Raw genomic sequence first — 16521 nt, 5'->3', positions numbered from 1 at the left:
AGGAGAGACCAGGGGTTGGCCAGTGATGCTGCTGTTAAGACCAGTTACAGGAGGCTGGGTACGGTGGCTCATGCCTGTAATCCCAGCACTTTTGGGAGGCCGAGGTTGGTGGATCACCTGAGATCAGGAGTTTGAGACCAGCCTGGGCAACATGACGAAACCCTGTTTCTACTAAAAATACAAAAATTAGCCGGGAATAGTGGTGGGTGCCTGTAATCCCAGCTACTCAGGAGGCTGAGGCAGGAGAATAGCTTGAACCCGGGAGGCGGAGGTTGCAGTGGGCCGAGATTGCCCCATTGAACTCCAGCCTGGGAGACAGAGCGAGTCTCAGTCTCAAAACAAACAAACAAAAACCAAACAAGCAACCCCCGCCCCCCAAAAAAACAAAAACAAAAACAAAAAACAATTACAGGGAGAGCCCTGGAGCATTGAGGTGCTTACTAGAGGAACTGATTCCTCCAGAGGCAGAAATGTCGGAAGGAAAGGAAGCACCAGCCATTGCTTGGTATAATTGCAACCGGCTCTCTGGAAGGAGCTGTTTGCCATGTCCCACCTGTGACCGTGAGTGTCACCACCTCACTGCGCCCCGGGTCCCCAGCCATTGTCGGCCTCACAGGAGTAGTTCCCAGAATGCTCTGCGGCGACGGAGAGGTTGAAGGACGCTCCTCCTCCAGAAGGTGCTGAGGCGTTTCCCAGAGTCACGTTTTCATGGTAAAACCAAAACAGAATGGGTGCAGACGCTCTCCTGTCTTCACAGTGAAGCTCCACCACATCGCCAATGAAGGCCAGGGCGCCAGGAGCACTGAAGCTGAGAAGACGCGGCACTGGAACTGAGAGGCGGTAGGGTCCCTCAGCGAGGCTGGTCCCAGCTCACAACCCACCCTGTCCTCGGCTCAGGGCGTCTTCGCCTCACAGCACCCTGCCGGCCCTGCACTCTTTCCCACGTCTCACCTCCTGGTCTAACACTGCAGGGATGCTTCCTGCAGAGCTGTGCTGGGCTCTGGTGAAGAGCTCGGGATACATGGCCCCGCGTCCACCTTCTCACCCTCCTCTAGCTCCTTTGCCACCCTGCTGCTGCCACCACCTCCCCCATCACAAGCCTACGGTTCCCATAGGGCCTCTTACTGTCCTCACGCCCTGTTCCTTGTCGTCACCTTGGAGCATCCTCGCTGCTACAGAAGGAAACTGACCCCAGCAAGGAGCCGTCGGTTCGCCTATTCAGACCGCACCGCTCACCTCTCACAGTGATATTCAGCAGCGCGCTCTGGACGGGGCCGTAGCTGTTGTCCGCTGTACAGTAGTATCCCCCTGCATGGCTCTCTCTGATGGCAGGGAGCTCCAGCTCTGCTCTTGGGGAACGCTGAGTTTTCCTCCCCAGACTCTCCTGCGTGTCCTCTCGGTGCCAGGAGAACGTAGTGTCCCCTGTGCCTTCAGCCACAGAGCAGAAAAGGACCAGCGTCTCCCCTTAACCGCCTGGCCCCTGAGGGCTGGGTCTCCAGGAGCACCCCAGACACAGGGATCCCTATGTAAAAATGAGACCACAGGCGGGGGCCAGGTATGAAGGAGGGCAGGGCTGGGTGGAAGCCGGTATCACCTGCTGGGCATTAAGGCAAGTGGGGTTGGTGGAACTAAATGTTTGGGTAGAGGGTCCACCTCACTTGCCTGAGTGTTTTTAATAGCTAGACAGCACCCTGAGGAGCATTACGCAGGACTACCTTGCTGTTTGATGCTCCATAACAATCCTACCCCGCACCTCCTCCACATTCTTTTGTCCTCTGGAATGACAGCAGCCCACCGAAATCTCATCCTCTCCTGATTTCCAGATGTACATGGGCAGCAGGGGTGGGAGGAAGAGCACACGCTAGGGGGATGGACTCCATTACTATCTCTATCTCTGGGTCTCAATCTTGGTAAGTCAATTACTGTTTCTGGTTCTCAGTTTTCTCAAATATAAAATGTGAATAATCATGCCAACCTTACAGAGTTCTCATGGAGATGAAATGTGATACAGGTACCCCTCGCTTTGGATAAATCCAGCAAATGGTAGCTATTATTGGTACCACTCTTCACTGGCATGGTTGAGATAGGCAGTATAGCAAGGTAGTTAAAAGCACATACCTGAGTGACCAGGTTCATATTCCAGCTCTATGTGTAGAGTTACCTTGGGCAAGCCACTTAACAGCTCAGTGCTTTCTCTTTCCTCATCTGTAAAATGGAGATAATAATACTACCTACTTTACAGGTGCTATTTGTAATACTCATAGTGTTGTAGAATATCATAGGGTTGCTACTAGGACTAAATGTTAAACTGCTCTGAACAGTGCCATGTACAGCTGTAAACTTTCCTTAAATCTTCTCTCTAGATATGTATGAATGTCAAAGGGGTTATTCCAGAACTGAGAATAACAGCTTGGGTTCAGACCTGGCATTTAAGCCTTTTATAAAGGCTGGAATTGTTAATTGTAATTTCTATTATTATTATTATGTCATTCCTTCATTGCTCTACTTAGGTCAAGTGTGCCTCCTGGTTGGGCATCACTCCTTGCAGACAGAGACCATGATTTATTTATCTTTTGGTCCACTGAGATATCTCAGTGCCAGTTGCACAGTAAATGCTCCAGAGATTATTATTGTTTTTCTGACAGGGAGAGCAAAGCTATTGGGAAATGATGCCACTGTAGAAATAAATAGAAAAGGGTGCAGATCAGACATTGTAGCCCCCACACCCACAGGGATAGGGGAAGCACACTGGAAAGAAGAGTCCAAAGTCTGGCCAGGTGCCACGGTTCTTCCCTGCCCAACCCAGGCCTAGCGACCCAGTCCACTCTTACTAACTCTGTACTTGTATATAGGATTCCAGATACTGTGAGATGCTTCCAGACACTGTGAGATGCTGTCATTGCCTCACACCAGTAATATCCTGAGTCTTCTTTCCATATTGCTGAGATCAAAAGGGAGCCGAATATCACAGGACAGGGTCACTGAGCTCCTTTCTGAGAGCTAGAGCAGAGTGGAGGGTCTGGCTGTTAGTATAGGTGCTGGAAACAACTCTAGAGGGAAGAATTAAACAGAGACCACCTGTCAGTGCGATGGGGAGTTCTTGTTGAGAAAAGACTTGTTTTCTTAGCCCAGACGAGCAGGACACAGAACCCACCTCTCACTTCCCCCTCTTGCGTTGTCTCCTCTGTCCTGTACCCTCAGGGCCTACACAGGCCCTACTCCTTTCCAGTCTCATCCATTTGAAAAGTGAGCCCTCACCTTGGACAGTGAGCCATATTGATCTTGTTTCTTCTGTCATATCTACAAATAAGAAAAGTTTCCTATCTTCCTTACAATAATAAGAGCCACTGTCACTGGGTCTTGCATTTGAAATGGTATAGCTTGAGGCACTATGGTAGGTAGATATCTGAGATCCATCCTTGTAGTACATTAGTCTTTTTATGTCTTTATTTTTCCCAAGCACCTCACAACCACACGGTCTTCTTCATAGGCATTGTGTGGCATGTAAATGATCAGCCAATCTACAAAAGATACAAAGATACCTGTAGTGATGATGCTGCTCCCTGACCCAGCACTTTAACTTCTGTTCATAAGGGAAGGGGATAGTGCTGTACATGAGTCAGGAATCTGGGTATCCACAGTTGTCCTGGGACCTACTGGCCCTGTTAGCTTCCCTGCTCTGCAAAGGTGACTTTATTCCACTTAGTTTCCCTCTAAACATCCTGTTCATTTTATGTCTGTTAATGGTTTTGATGTCATTTTTCCAGGTGCCAATAGTTTTCTGGACTAAGTATGGATTTTAAAACAATCCCACTTACATCTCCTTACATCCATTTGAGGTTACTTTAAGTCCTCATGGGACCATGATTAACTTTCTCTGCATCTCTCCTTCCTTAGAGGCTCTGACCAGTGTAAAATTCAAGGACCTGCCCTTTGTCATTTACCCTAGGAGAAACAAACTGGGCCACTGAGACATCAGCCCTGAATCTACGTCTTCAAACTCTAGAGTTGCCCACTTGAAGGCTTTTATCAGAGGCTTCTGGGAATTGTTTTTGGGCCTGGATGATCCCTGTGAGAAAGGATGTGGGCTCCTCTGCTTGTTCAGGTCATTGCCTCCTCTTGGAAGATACTGGTCGCTAGAAAGCTAATGAGCAGTTGGGTGTTTTGGATCTGCCCCTAGTAGGGGAAAAACCCACAATAGAATAGGAAAAAGCTTGTAGACTGTTCTCTAAAAGATTGTGCAGAAGGAAAGGAGAGCCAGCCGCCATGCTGCTCTATGACCGAGGCTGCAGGGCTGGGCTTGGGGAAATTTTTCATTTGGAAATACAGCTAGGAATTCAAGTTTGGGTCTTAATTTGGAATTGTACTATATTGGGCTAGATTTCAGGAAAAAAATGTTTGTCGTTCTGATTAAAACCCTGACCCCAGGCCTGAACCTTCGATCATTACCTTCAGTGTAATGAAAGACAGTGTCATACATGGAAGAATGGAATACAGAAAAAGGGCATGAGAGTTGTTTAGATTGTCTTCCCAGCCTATCCCTGTGGCCATGAGACCATGGAGGAGGGGCGGTTCCCAGGGTCCTGTTTCAGAAGAGAGGCCATCCTCTCACCAGATCTACATCCACAGTCCTCAAAATGGGATCCATAAGGAAGTGGGGAGAAAACATTGAGAATTTCTGGATTATATTAAACACTTCTTAATCTTAAAAGTTTCCTATTTTTGTGTATATTTTGCCACATTCACAACATTTCAATATAGGATTTATATCAGTGTATGTATAATACATTGGAGGTACATGTTCAGAATTTTTGTTCCCAATAGCACAAATGTTCAAGTAAGTTTAAAGACAACTGTTCTACACCTTTTAACCACTTTGAAAGTTCTACCATTAGAATAGAAAGTAGGTGTGGACAGTAGGAGCCATAAGTATTGATGACGAGAAAGCCTCTTGGAGGCCAAATGTTCTCTCCCTTTATATTGAGACTGGGCAAGATTGTCAGTGAAGATGAGGAAGATGCAATCAGTTTGATTCAAGAAATATTTGAGGAATAAGATTTTTGTGACCAAGTTGATAATAACAACAGGACTAGAGATAGAGAAGAAATGCTGGCACCAGGCATTACTGAGTCTGGAGCAAGGATTTGATTATAATTGCCTGGATAAGTGGCCCTTAACTTTTGACATTTACTTATAGGCTCATTCCCTAGTGGAAGGCACAATTGTGCATATACACACATTTCGTCATAATTTCAGGGAGTTTGCTGGAACTCATGACACTGCTCCAGAGACCACTCTCCCCCAGCCACTTTAAAAACACTCTTGCTTAAAATTACAAGCTAGGTACACAAGCTTCACCTCCCTTCCCTAGTATAGATTGATTAAATATGTTATTAAAGAAGAAAATATAACATTCCAATCTAATATAAAACCAAGCTTTCTGTATTATATTAGAATTCCAATAAAAAAGCAAAACAAGTTAGGCATTTGATAGTTTATAATCCAAGTAAAAGATCCAGGGGCATTCTTATTTAATGCAGAGCATCTCCTTCGCTCTCTAGTTGCCACTCTAGTATAAATATGTTTCCCATCATTGCCTCCAGTAGTTCCATTGGGGGCCTATGAGCACCTGCGGCCGGAACCAGGAGAATGGTTTACTTTCCCTTCATACTTATCTTCTCCTTTTCTGTCCCAGGGCTCAATAGCAAAGGGATGATTCATTGCCTTGAGAGAGTCAGGGCATGGTCTTCTTGCCCATCAAGCAGGGAGGTGGCAAAGCGGAGATGAATGTGATACTGGAGTGTCCCTGCCATGGCCAGGACTAGAGGGACGTGAGTAAGGCACTGGACTCCAACTCTTTTCACCCTAGTTCTGGCCCAAATCCCCGCAGCCCTCAGCCAAGAGGCTGGAACTGGAAGTACCTCTCATACCTAGCAGAGTGAGTGTGATTCCTAGAGATCTAAAAGAACAAAGAGAAGAGCCACTCACCTGACTGGACGGTGACAGGAGCGATGAGGGAACACAGTCAGAGAGATTACCACAGGACCAGGATTCTTACTCTCTTTAAAAAGTTGTAGCCCTTTGAGAATTTTCCAACAATTATCACTGCCCAACTTTGTTTCTGTTTCTTCTCCCCTCCTCCCACTATTTGTTCCCTCGTATCCTACTTCCCTTATTTCCTCTATTCTTTCCCCCTCCTTCTCTTCCTTCTTCCTTCCTTCTTTTCTTTCTTCCTTCCATCAATAACAAACAACACTCCTGCGGACCTCACTGCAACCTCCACCTCCTGGGTTCAAGCAATTCTCCTGCCTCAGCCTCCCATGTAGCTGGGACTATAGGCACATGCCACTGTGCCTGGCTAATTTTTGTATTTTTAGTAGAGATGGGGATTCACCATGTTGGCTAGGATGATCTCAATTTCTTGACCTTGTGATCTGCCCGCCTCGGCCTCCCAAAGTGCTGGGATTACAGGCATGAGCTACTGTGCCCGGCCTCATCTTCTCTTTTTAAAGTTTCCCATTTTGTCTGAGATACATTGCCTGCCTGGGGGCAACGTGAAGCCCAGAAGGCCCATGAAGGAAATGAAGGTGTCCTCTCATATTTCATTGACACCATTTATCCCTCCATTCCTATTCTAGGCCTAATATTATGTTTGAGTCCATATAAGAGAGACATATTTATCAGCAGAAGCCATGATCTCATCTATGGTTAGCAAGACTTGAAGCCTCTCTAAAATCTAAGTATAGGGAGGTAAGAGTTCAGCCAGAAATGTAGTAGCTTAGAGTGGAAAGGGGGGTTAGGGCAGAGTAGAATTTATGTGGGATGGACCTAGAATTCACCCTAACTGAAAATTTCTTTCATGTCCTTTTAATAAATTTTCCAGTTTTCTGAGAGATCAAAGCAGAAATGGATGTTAAACAAAAGAAAAGTAGTCAATATTTAGTAAAGAGATTCAGAGTGCTTTGTTTTTCCTAGGAACCCTGCTCTGCTTAATACCCATTTGCATAGTATCTGTTGATACTGAGTTAGGAGCTGAAGCCCACCCTACTGATCCCAGCAGAAAGAATGCGCTCAAGAATAGCTTCCAGGATGCCCAGGGACAGGTAATTCTGCCCACCTCAGTCCTGCTCTAGCATTCTACCCACCAACGACCAGAAGTAGTGTCCAGAGCAGCATGAGGGCTAAGGCAAGAAGTTCTACCAGCAACTGTCAGGTGCAGCTCAGGTCCTTAGGGCAGCTGTCTGTCTGCATGGACCGTGAAGCCAGGATTTGGCCCTGTGGTTTAGTAGGGATTATATAAAATAGAAAAATGGAAGTAGAAAAGCTCTGTGTCAGTCAGCATTGTCTCCACCCCCATGGATAAAGAGAAAGTAATTTGTTTCTCCTTTACAGACTTGCTCAGATGTTTGTGTATTGATCAGAAATGCTCCATAAAGCGTCAAGTGTCTTTATCCTATTTTTAAGCTTTCCAACTCATTTTGACTTTGTGGAGAATGCTGAGTTTTGGGCCTTCTGAGATTCGAGTCACTTACTTGATCTGCTTTAAAGGGAAAACCCCTTTACTACTCAAGATACATGATTTGTTACACAGTTCCTAATATTGTGACACCATGTCAACACCATATCAATGCTGCTCTTCAGAGGTCTACTCAGACTACATCAAGAGACAAGCAGGCATTTGTCAGAAACGATGATGGGATTGGTATGATATTAGAGGTGTGTATGGTTCGGGGACTCAGGAAGACACAAATCTTGCCCAACTCAAGTCACCTCTGCCCATGAGATGCTCTAGCCAGATACATTCAGAAAGGAAGAGGTAATATGCACACCCTATGGCTACCTGAAGCTTTAGCTCCAAACTACAGTGCAGTGATTTAAAGGGCCTTAACATGCTCAGGAGAGATCAGGTCCAAAGTTCAAGAATAAATTTTGGAAGAGACCCCTTGTAACAGGCTGGAAATAGAATCCACCCTAGTGAATAAAAAATGACTTTAATGAAAGAACTACCTAGAATGATGTGGATAGGACTTAAATAATAGACTACAGACAGTGAGCCATCCAGAGACCAGCCACAGTGGAAAGCTGTCACCACCTTCACAGCTGAAGGAGCAAGGAGAGGAAGGACTGCTACAAAAGCCCAGTGAGAATTGGAGGGGCCACCGGGTGGAATTGTGATTGTGGAGGGCATTGCTCCTGCCAGAGAAAAGGCACCAAGCTAAGCCAACAGGTGGTGGGAGAGTGGGAAGGGGGGAAATACCTTGACCTCTTTCCTTCATGGTCCCTCATCGGTGCCTCCTATTGATAGAGCCAAACTGTAAGCCAGAGAGGCTGACTGATGCAGTCCACAGGGCATAGCCTCCTAGAGCACAGAGCAGCAGAGGATGACAGAGAATGGATGTGGTGGGGGAGTAGAATGGGGTGGCTCTAATGGAGAATATCCAGTATAGTCCTCAATGGGGTAAAAGACATTACACCAGTTTAGGAGCTCCTTCCCATCAAAAGCTTTTATTTCCTCATGTTGGAATCTGCCCATTTCCACCCAGTGCTGCCAGTGTGTGGGGTGCTCAGGTGAGAATAAGATATTTAGGTGTGCTCAGGTGAGAATAAGATATTTAGGTCAGGCAAAATGTAATACCTTGATTATCTTCAGTCAGTCACTCTAGAAAGGAATACTGACCAAAGAATAAACAATGCAAATTAACACTTTTTCACTAGCAATTTCAGACCCAGATTTTACAGGTAGCTTTTTAGTCTAGTCTGCAGACCTTCATGACTTGACGAACTTCTTCTCCCTCAGTCATTCTACCGCTGGAATAAAGATGAGAGCATAAGAGGTGAAGCAAACCAGAACTTGCCTAGGCTACTAGGTAAAACCTTTCTCTGCTGATGTGTTTATGTTTGGAGTCTGTGGGGAAGCAGAAGCAGGAAGGACAGCATGTGAGGGTACACACTCCAGGCTGGCCTTGCTGCATGAGTGCAAGAAGAGAGGGTACTGAAGAAATCATATCCATATGCATTTTATCTTGTAATACTTTTGTTGTTTCACCCTCTAGAACTGTGGGCAAGTAAATGTTCCCAGAAAGCTTTCAATCAGAAGTAAAGATGAAAATGGTTTAAGTCAAAGGAATGTTTGAGAAATAACAAGATTCTGTGACCAAGAATCTTCTAGTCCTGCAATTTATTCCCTTTAAATTGCAGGACTAGAAGAAGAGAATACATGATTTTACTGGAATATTTCAAACAAGAACCAAGGCTTAAACTATAAGACATGGGTCTAGCCAGCAGCAGATGGACTCCAAATTTGGTACTATCTGGAAACATGGCTCATGATTCTGAACATGTTCCTTTGAGATTGTGTTATAATATATGGACACTTTATCCTCTCAAATACTACAAACACAAAGGTGAAAGGTTTTTTTTTTGTTTTTTTTTTTTCAGGCAATTTTGGAGGTTCAAACACTTTCAGATGTGATCCAGGGAAATCAGATAAGAGCCACTAGCCTATTTCTGTACAGCAGCAAAGACAAGGCAGGATAGAGATGGTCAATTATATTTTCAAAGGACAGGTTCCAGAAAAATATTACTTTTGTAGTGGATGGTAAAAGCTGGCTCTTTTCTTTGTTAATTATGTTAGAATTTTAAGCCATGAGGGGAAACATGGTGAGCTTTTGCCAGTTTATTAACCAAGCTGAGAACATAGGATTTCTCAGATTTCAGAGCTGCTGTGGCTTCTGTTCTCCAGACCGTTCTGCATGCTTTGGAGAGGACATCCCGCTGGGGAAATCAGAAATCTTGGGGTATCTTTCAGTTTGCAGTAAAGGGATTCTTCCAACATCTTTCAACTCCACAGATACCCTTTCCTCCATAGGTGTCTTGTATCCCTCCCAGCTTCGAGCTTTCCCAGGTTGAGTGAGGCTTTTTTCACCCAGAAGAATGGGCAGGTGTCAGGGCAGGGACTGATATATCCTCAGAGCAGGGAGATCTCACACCTGGGAAAGCAGGAGAGCTCATCTGTGAAGCCTTTGGCAAAAGGGGAAGGGCGGGCACTGGTCACTGAAGTGGGCATCTGATAGTTTTCTATCCTCTGGTACCATAGGACCCAGAGGTTCGAAAGAATAAAAAGAAGGGGAACCCATGTAACTAACTACATACACACTAGTGGGTGAAGATTCTGACATTAGCTTAGGCAGGACTTCTCATACTTTAAATTTTGCAGTCCTCTGAGAAATTTTATGCATTCCCTGCTGTGTTTCCTTCATGTCTCCAGTCTGGAGGAAATTGCCTGCAGAATGGGAAGAGTCCTGAGGTAACGTCCCTTGGCAGTGAGCCATGTTCAACAGATCTGTCATGCCTACCGGAGCGGGGAGACTGGACCTTCAGGCAGCAAATCCAATCAAATGTGAAACAACGCTTTTCTCAGGCCCTTGGGGACCTTTGATTGGAAAAGTAATCTTTCCTAGGACCTCCAGCAGTACTGCAGGTGGCAGACTTTCTGTCTAATGTGTCTGGCCTCCAATGGTGCATCTCACTGTTGTCCTGTACCCCATATGACTGATCACTGATACTGACATAGAAAGGTTGCTAATACTGACATAGAATGATTTTCAAAGAGCGAAGTGGGCTGGTATCTCTAGTTCTAGCACAGCCTGTGAAGGATCAGCCTAGAATCTGTGGTACATTTGGCAGGTGGGTGATGGTCATGCTGGACATCTCCCAGCTGTATGCTAGGTCTGGCCATCAGCCTACAGTGCATATGGAGAGAGCCAGGGTGCAGTTAGTGACTATAACTGGATCATATTCATGACCACAATTTAGTAATATCCTAAATCATCAATGTTCTAATGTTCCTTTGCACTAACAGGAACTTGTGTCTTGCCCCAGGACTGAGAATGATCAGGAAAATGTGCAAGTATAAGCACAAAGACTCTGATTCAGGCTGCAGAAGCAGGTGCATATATTGATTACCCAGGGAGTTGAGGTCGTTTTGGAACAGGGAGTACCCAAGCACCACTCCCAAGAGTAGAGATACCCAACACAAAGTTAAAGTATTTAAACTGGCATTCATGGCTATCTTTCTGCTGCCAGGGAGGGTAAATGGGAACATGTCAGCATGTTGCAGCTGTCTGGGAAACCACCCCAGAACATGTCAGCAAGTTGCAGCTGTCTAGGAAATGACCCCTTAGTTCTTAAAAAACCCCTAACATCTATATGGGGAATGCCCCATTCTAGCATTTCATTATGCTGATTTAGACCCCCATCAAATAAAAAAGTCAACTCAGGCAATACAAAAGTTCTACCAGGACTGGTAGAGCCATAGGGAAATATGGAAGTCAAGATTTCAGGAAGCTATGTCATGTGATACTAGACACGCGGCTACTGTAATTTTCAGTGTTCTTTGTTATTAAAATCTGGTCTGATTCCATCACAAGGCCTGAGGTTATGGCCTCTGGGGATTAAATACTGAGTCTTACACAGACCCAGGCTCAATTCTGGTGAGTTTTAAATGTGAGGAGATTTTGAAAGCAAAGGAAGACTTTGGCTCAAGGGAATGAGTCAATGACAAGCTCCAGGTGACTGGGTGGAGTAAGCAGGGCCTCCCCCAGGTGGATCTAAATTTTGCTTTGGCAGTGGCAAAAACTTGAACTGCTTAACTGATATGCTGCTAAAAGATACAGGGCCCAGTTTAAACAATAAATGATTCTGTTCCAAATGCAATATTTCCCAGCTCAGAGAGAATTACCTGGATATTATGGGGAGAAGGGAACCCTAAAACTTAAAACCCCCATATTTACCAGTCCAAGATTTTTATAAGGACATCAGAAATCTAAATGTGAGATGGGCTTCTGCTTCTGGGAAGACAGAGTAGATATACTTCCTTCTATTCTTACAAAATGCAACTAAAAACCCTGGATACGATAATCACAAGCAGACTGAAATGTGGAGAAAAGAAGGAAGACCAGATAGGAATCTCCATATCTAAAAAACAACATGGTGCTGAGTTCCCTGGGTTGTTTTGTTGTTGTTCTTGTATATTCTACACTTGGAACGGAAAACTCCATGCAACCTGTAACACCCATGGGTGCAGATAAAAAGGCCTCAATAATAGCCTGTGCTCTCGCCAAAGGGTGAGAAAAAGGACAGCCAACCAAGACAGAAAACTTTCAAACAATAACAACTCTACTCCAACCAAACACTACAGAAAAAACTGTGGGCCCATTCCCACCTATGCTAACATGACAGGAGTGGAGAGCCTATACTTCCACCCTTGTGAGCCAGTATCATCGAAGTGACTCTACCCCTCCCAGGAGTGGTGTCAGAGAAGCCTGAGTAGGGCGCAGAAACTTTCATCACTGGTGGTTCTTAGGTGTCAGTGGAGACCTTGTGATGAGCCTGGACTTCCACCCCTGCCTGGCAGTAAGGAGGTGCCTCCCTTTCTTTTTTGTGTGTGTTCATTTACTATATAGTGACTTAATTTAGTCACCCTTTATAAAATCTCTCTGTTTTCATTGTGGCAAAAATAAACATAACAAAACCTATTTTACCATTTTTAACTGTACAGTTCAGTGGCATTTAGCACCTTGACCTTGTGCAACCATCACCATCCATCTCCCAAACTTTTTCATCTTCGCCAACTGAACCTCTGAGCTCATTAAACAGCTTCTCACTTTCCCCTCTCCCAGCCCCTGGCAACCGCCATTCTACCTTCCGTCTCTATGAATTTGACTACTTTAGGTACCTCATATAAGCAGATCATACAAAATTTGTCTTTTGTGTCTGGCTTATTTCACTTGGCATAATGTCAAGATTCGTCCATCTTGTGGAATTTCCTTCCCTCCCTATCTCAAGATGTTGCATTCCCAGCACACATTCTACAGTTATTCTGAGAACAAGAAGAGGGAAAAAGCTTGGTTGGCCAAGGCTGTCTGAGGACCGTCTTGTAATATCCAGAAGTGGAACTACTGGATCACAAGGTAATTCTATGTTCAGTTTTTGGAGAACTTTCCATATTATTTTCAGTAGCTGCTGTGCCATTTTACATTCCCACCAACAATGCAAAAGGGTTCTAGTTTCTTCTCATTCTTGCCAATGCTTGTTAATTTCTGTTTTGTTTTCTTTTTTTTTTATAATAGCCATTCTCATTAATGAAGTGGTCTTATTGAGGTTTTAATTTGCATTTCCCTAATTATTAGTGATATTGAGCATCTTTTCATGTACTAACTGGTCATATGTATACCTTCTTGGGAGAAATGCCTATTTAAATTATTTGCTCATTTTTAAATTGCATTGTTCATTTTATGTTAAATTGTAAGAGTTATATATATATATTCTGGATATTAATCCCTTATCAGATATACAATTTGCAAATATCTTCTCTCATTCCATGAGTTGTCTTTTCACTGTTGATTGTGACCTTTGAGGTATAGAAATTTTAAACTTCAATGTACTGTAATTTATCTTTATTCTTTTGTTGCCTGTGCTTTTGGTGTCATATCCAAGAATTATTGACACATCCAATGTAATTAAACTTTTTTCCTATATACTAGGATTTTTGGTAATTTTAGTTCTTATGTTTAAGTCTTTGATCAATTTTGAATTATTTTTTGTATATGTTGTAATGATCTAACTTCATTATTTATGTATGGATATCTAGTTTTTCAATATCATTTGTTAAACAGACTATCTTTTCCCCACTGAATATTCTTGGCACCCTGTTGAAAGTCATTTGACTGTATATGCGAGAGTTTATTTCTGGGGTATCTATTCTATTCCATGTGTCAGTATGTCTGTGTTTATGCTCATACCATACTGTTATGGTTGCTGATAGCTTTGTAGTAAGTTTTAAAACCAGGATATTTAAGACCTACAACTTTGTTCTTTTTCATTGTTGTTTTGCTTATTTGGGATCTCTTGAGATTCCATACAAATTTAGGATGGATTTTTCTGTATCTCCAAAAAATATATCTAGGATTTTATTGTATTTTATTTATTTTAAGACAGAGTCTTGCTCTGTCACCCAGGCTGGAGTGCAGTGGCACAATCACGGCTCATTGCAGCCTCAACTTCATGGGCTCAAGCAGTTCTCCCATCTCAGCCTCCCGAGTAGCTGGGATACCAGGTGCATGCCACCAACTCAGCTATTTGTTTGTTTGTAGAAACACATTATCTCTATATTGCCTAGGCTAGTCTTGAACTCCTGGGCTCAAGTGATCCTCCCATCTCAGCCTCCCAAAATGCTGAGAATACAAGTATGTGCCACTGCATCCAGCCTCACTGGAATTTTGATAGGGATTGTATTGAGTCTGTAGATTGCTTTGGGTTGTATTGACATCTTAACAATACTAAGTCTTCCATTTATAAAAATGGAATGTCTCTCCATTTATTTGTGTTTTCTTTAATTTCTTTCAACAATGTTTTCTAATTTTAGCGTACAATTTTTTTGCCTCCTAGGTTTTTTATTCTTAAGTATTTTATTATTTTTGATGTTGTTGGAGTTGTGTCTTAATTTCCTTTTTGGATTGTTTATTGTTAGTATATAAAAATGCAGCTGAGGTCAGGCACAGTGGTTCATGCCTGTAATCTCAGCACTTTTAGAGGCCGAGGCAGGAGGATTGTGTGAAGGCAGGAGTTTGAGACAAGCGTGGGCAACAGAATGAGACCCTGTCTCTACAAAAAATTTTAACAATGGGCTAGGCGTGGTTGTGTGTGCCTGTTGTTCCAGCTACCAAGGAGGCTGATGTGGGAGGATTGCTTGAGCCTGGGAGTTCAAGGCTGCAGTCAACTGTGCTCACACCACTGCGCTCCAGTCTGACTGACAGAGCAAGAGCCTAGCTCCTCCCACAAAAAAAGAAAACAAAAAAAGCAACCGGTATTTGCATATTGATTTTGTATCCTGTAACTTTGTTAAATTCATTTATTAGTTCTAACTTTTTTTTTTTTGGTAAAATCCTTAGGATTTTGTATACATATAACGTCAGAGAACAGAGATAATTTTACTTCTTCCTTTCTGATTTAGATGCCCTTTATGTCTTTCTAGTGCTTAATTACTCTGGCTATGATTTTCAATACTATGTTAAATAGAAGTGGTAAAAATGGACATCTTTGCCTTGTTCCTGATCTTAGAGGAAAAGCTGTCAGTTATTTACCGTTGAGTGTGATGTTAGTTGTGGGCTTTTAACACACGGCCTTTATTATATTGTGGTAGGTTTTTTCTATTTCTAGTTTGTTAAGTGTTTGTTTTCATCATAAAAGTATGTTAAATTTCACTAATGCTTTTTCTGCATCATTTGAGATGATCATGAGGTGTTTTTCCCTGCTTTATTCTGTTAATGTGGCATATTATATGGATGGTTTTCATTTGTTGAACTATCCTTCCAGGAATAAATCCCACTTGGAAGTGGTGTATAATTCTTGTAGTGTGCTGTTGAATTCGATCTGCTAGTGTTTTGTTGAAAATTTTTGCATCAATATTGATAAGAGATATTGGTCTGTAGTTTTCTTTTCTTGCAGTGTCTTTGTTTGGCTTTGATATTAGAGTAATACTGGCCTTAGAATGAGTTAAGAAGCTTTCCTTCCTCTTCAACTATTTGGAATATTTTGAGAAGTCTTTCTTCTTTTTCAATGTAGACATTTACAGCTATAAATTTCTCTCTGAAGACTGTGTTCACTGCATCCCATGCATTTTGGTATGTTACATTGTTCTTTTTATTCATCTCAAAGTATTTTCTAATTCCTTTGTGATTTCTTCTTTAATCCTTTAGTTGTTTAATAGTGTGTTGTTTAACTTGTTCATATATTTTCCATTTTTCTTGTTATCGATGCCTAACTTCATCCTGAGGTAGTTGGAGGAGATACTTCATATGGTATTTATATTTTAAAATCTATAGAGACTTGGCATATGGTTTATTCTAGATAATGTTCATGGGCATTTGAGGAGAATGTGTATTCTGCTTTTGTTGTTTGCTCTGTATATGTCTGTATATGTCTGTTAGCTGTAGTTGGTTTATTGTGTTGTTCAATCACTCTGTTTCCTTATCTATCTCTTGTCTGTTTTATCCATCATAGAAAATGCATTATTGCAGTTTACAACTATTAAGTAGAACAATTTATATCTTCCTTCATTTCTGTCAATTTTGGCTTCATATGTTTTCACAGTCTATTATTAGGTGCACAAAATGTTTAACATGGTTATATCTTCTTGCTTTATCATACAATGTCCTCATTTTTCTCTTGTAAACCTTAAAAATTTAACATCTATGTTTTGTGATATTAGTGTAGCTGCCCTAGCTCTCTTTTGATAACTATTTTCATGGAGTATCTTTTCTCATCCTTTTGCTTTCAAACTATTTACATCTTCAGTTTTAAAGTGAGTCTTTTGTAGACAGCATATAGTTGGATTATTTTTTATTCCATTCTGCCATTTTTTGTCTTTTGATTGGAGATTGTCTTAGTCTATTTAGTGTTGCTACAACAGAATACCTGAGGTTGAATGATTTATAAAGAAAAGAGATTTGTTTGGCTTAT

At 42.6% G+C, this 16521-nt stretch overlaps 1 long non-coding RNA gene across 1 annotated transcript in view; it reads left to right on the top strand.

The window, feature by feature from the left end:
* The first annotated feature begins 639 nt into the window (after positions 1–639).
* LOC116270001 overlaps positions 640–16521 on the top strand; it is a 37240-nt gene continuing 21358 nt past the window's right edge. Inside the window, exons 1-2 of the long non-coding RNA XR_004177834.1 lie at positions 640–677; positions 758–840. This is a non-coding gene — a long non-coding RNA (uncharacterized LOC116270001). The remainder of the gene's footprint in view (positions 678–757; positions 841–16521) is intronic.

The sequence above is a fragment of the Papio anubis genome, chromosome 1 (genome assembly GCF_008728515.1).
Source record: "Papio anubis isolate 15944 chromosome 1, Panubis1.0, whole genome shotgun sequence".
NCBI lineage: Eukaryota > Metazoa > Chordata > Mammalia > Primates > Cercopithecidae > Papio > Papio anubis.
Note: the sequence above shows the minus strand (reverse complement) of the source record. Positions and strands in the feature narration are given on the sequence as shown.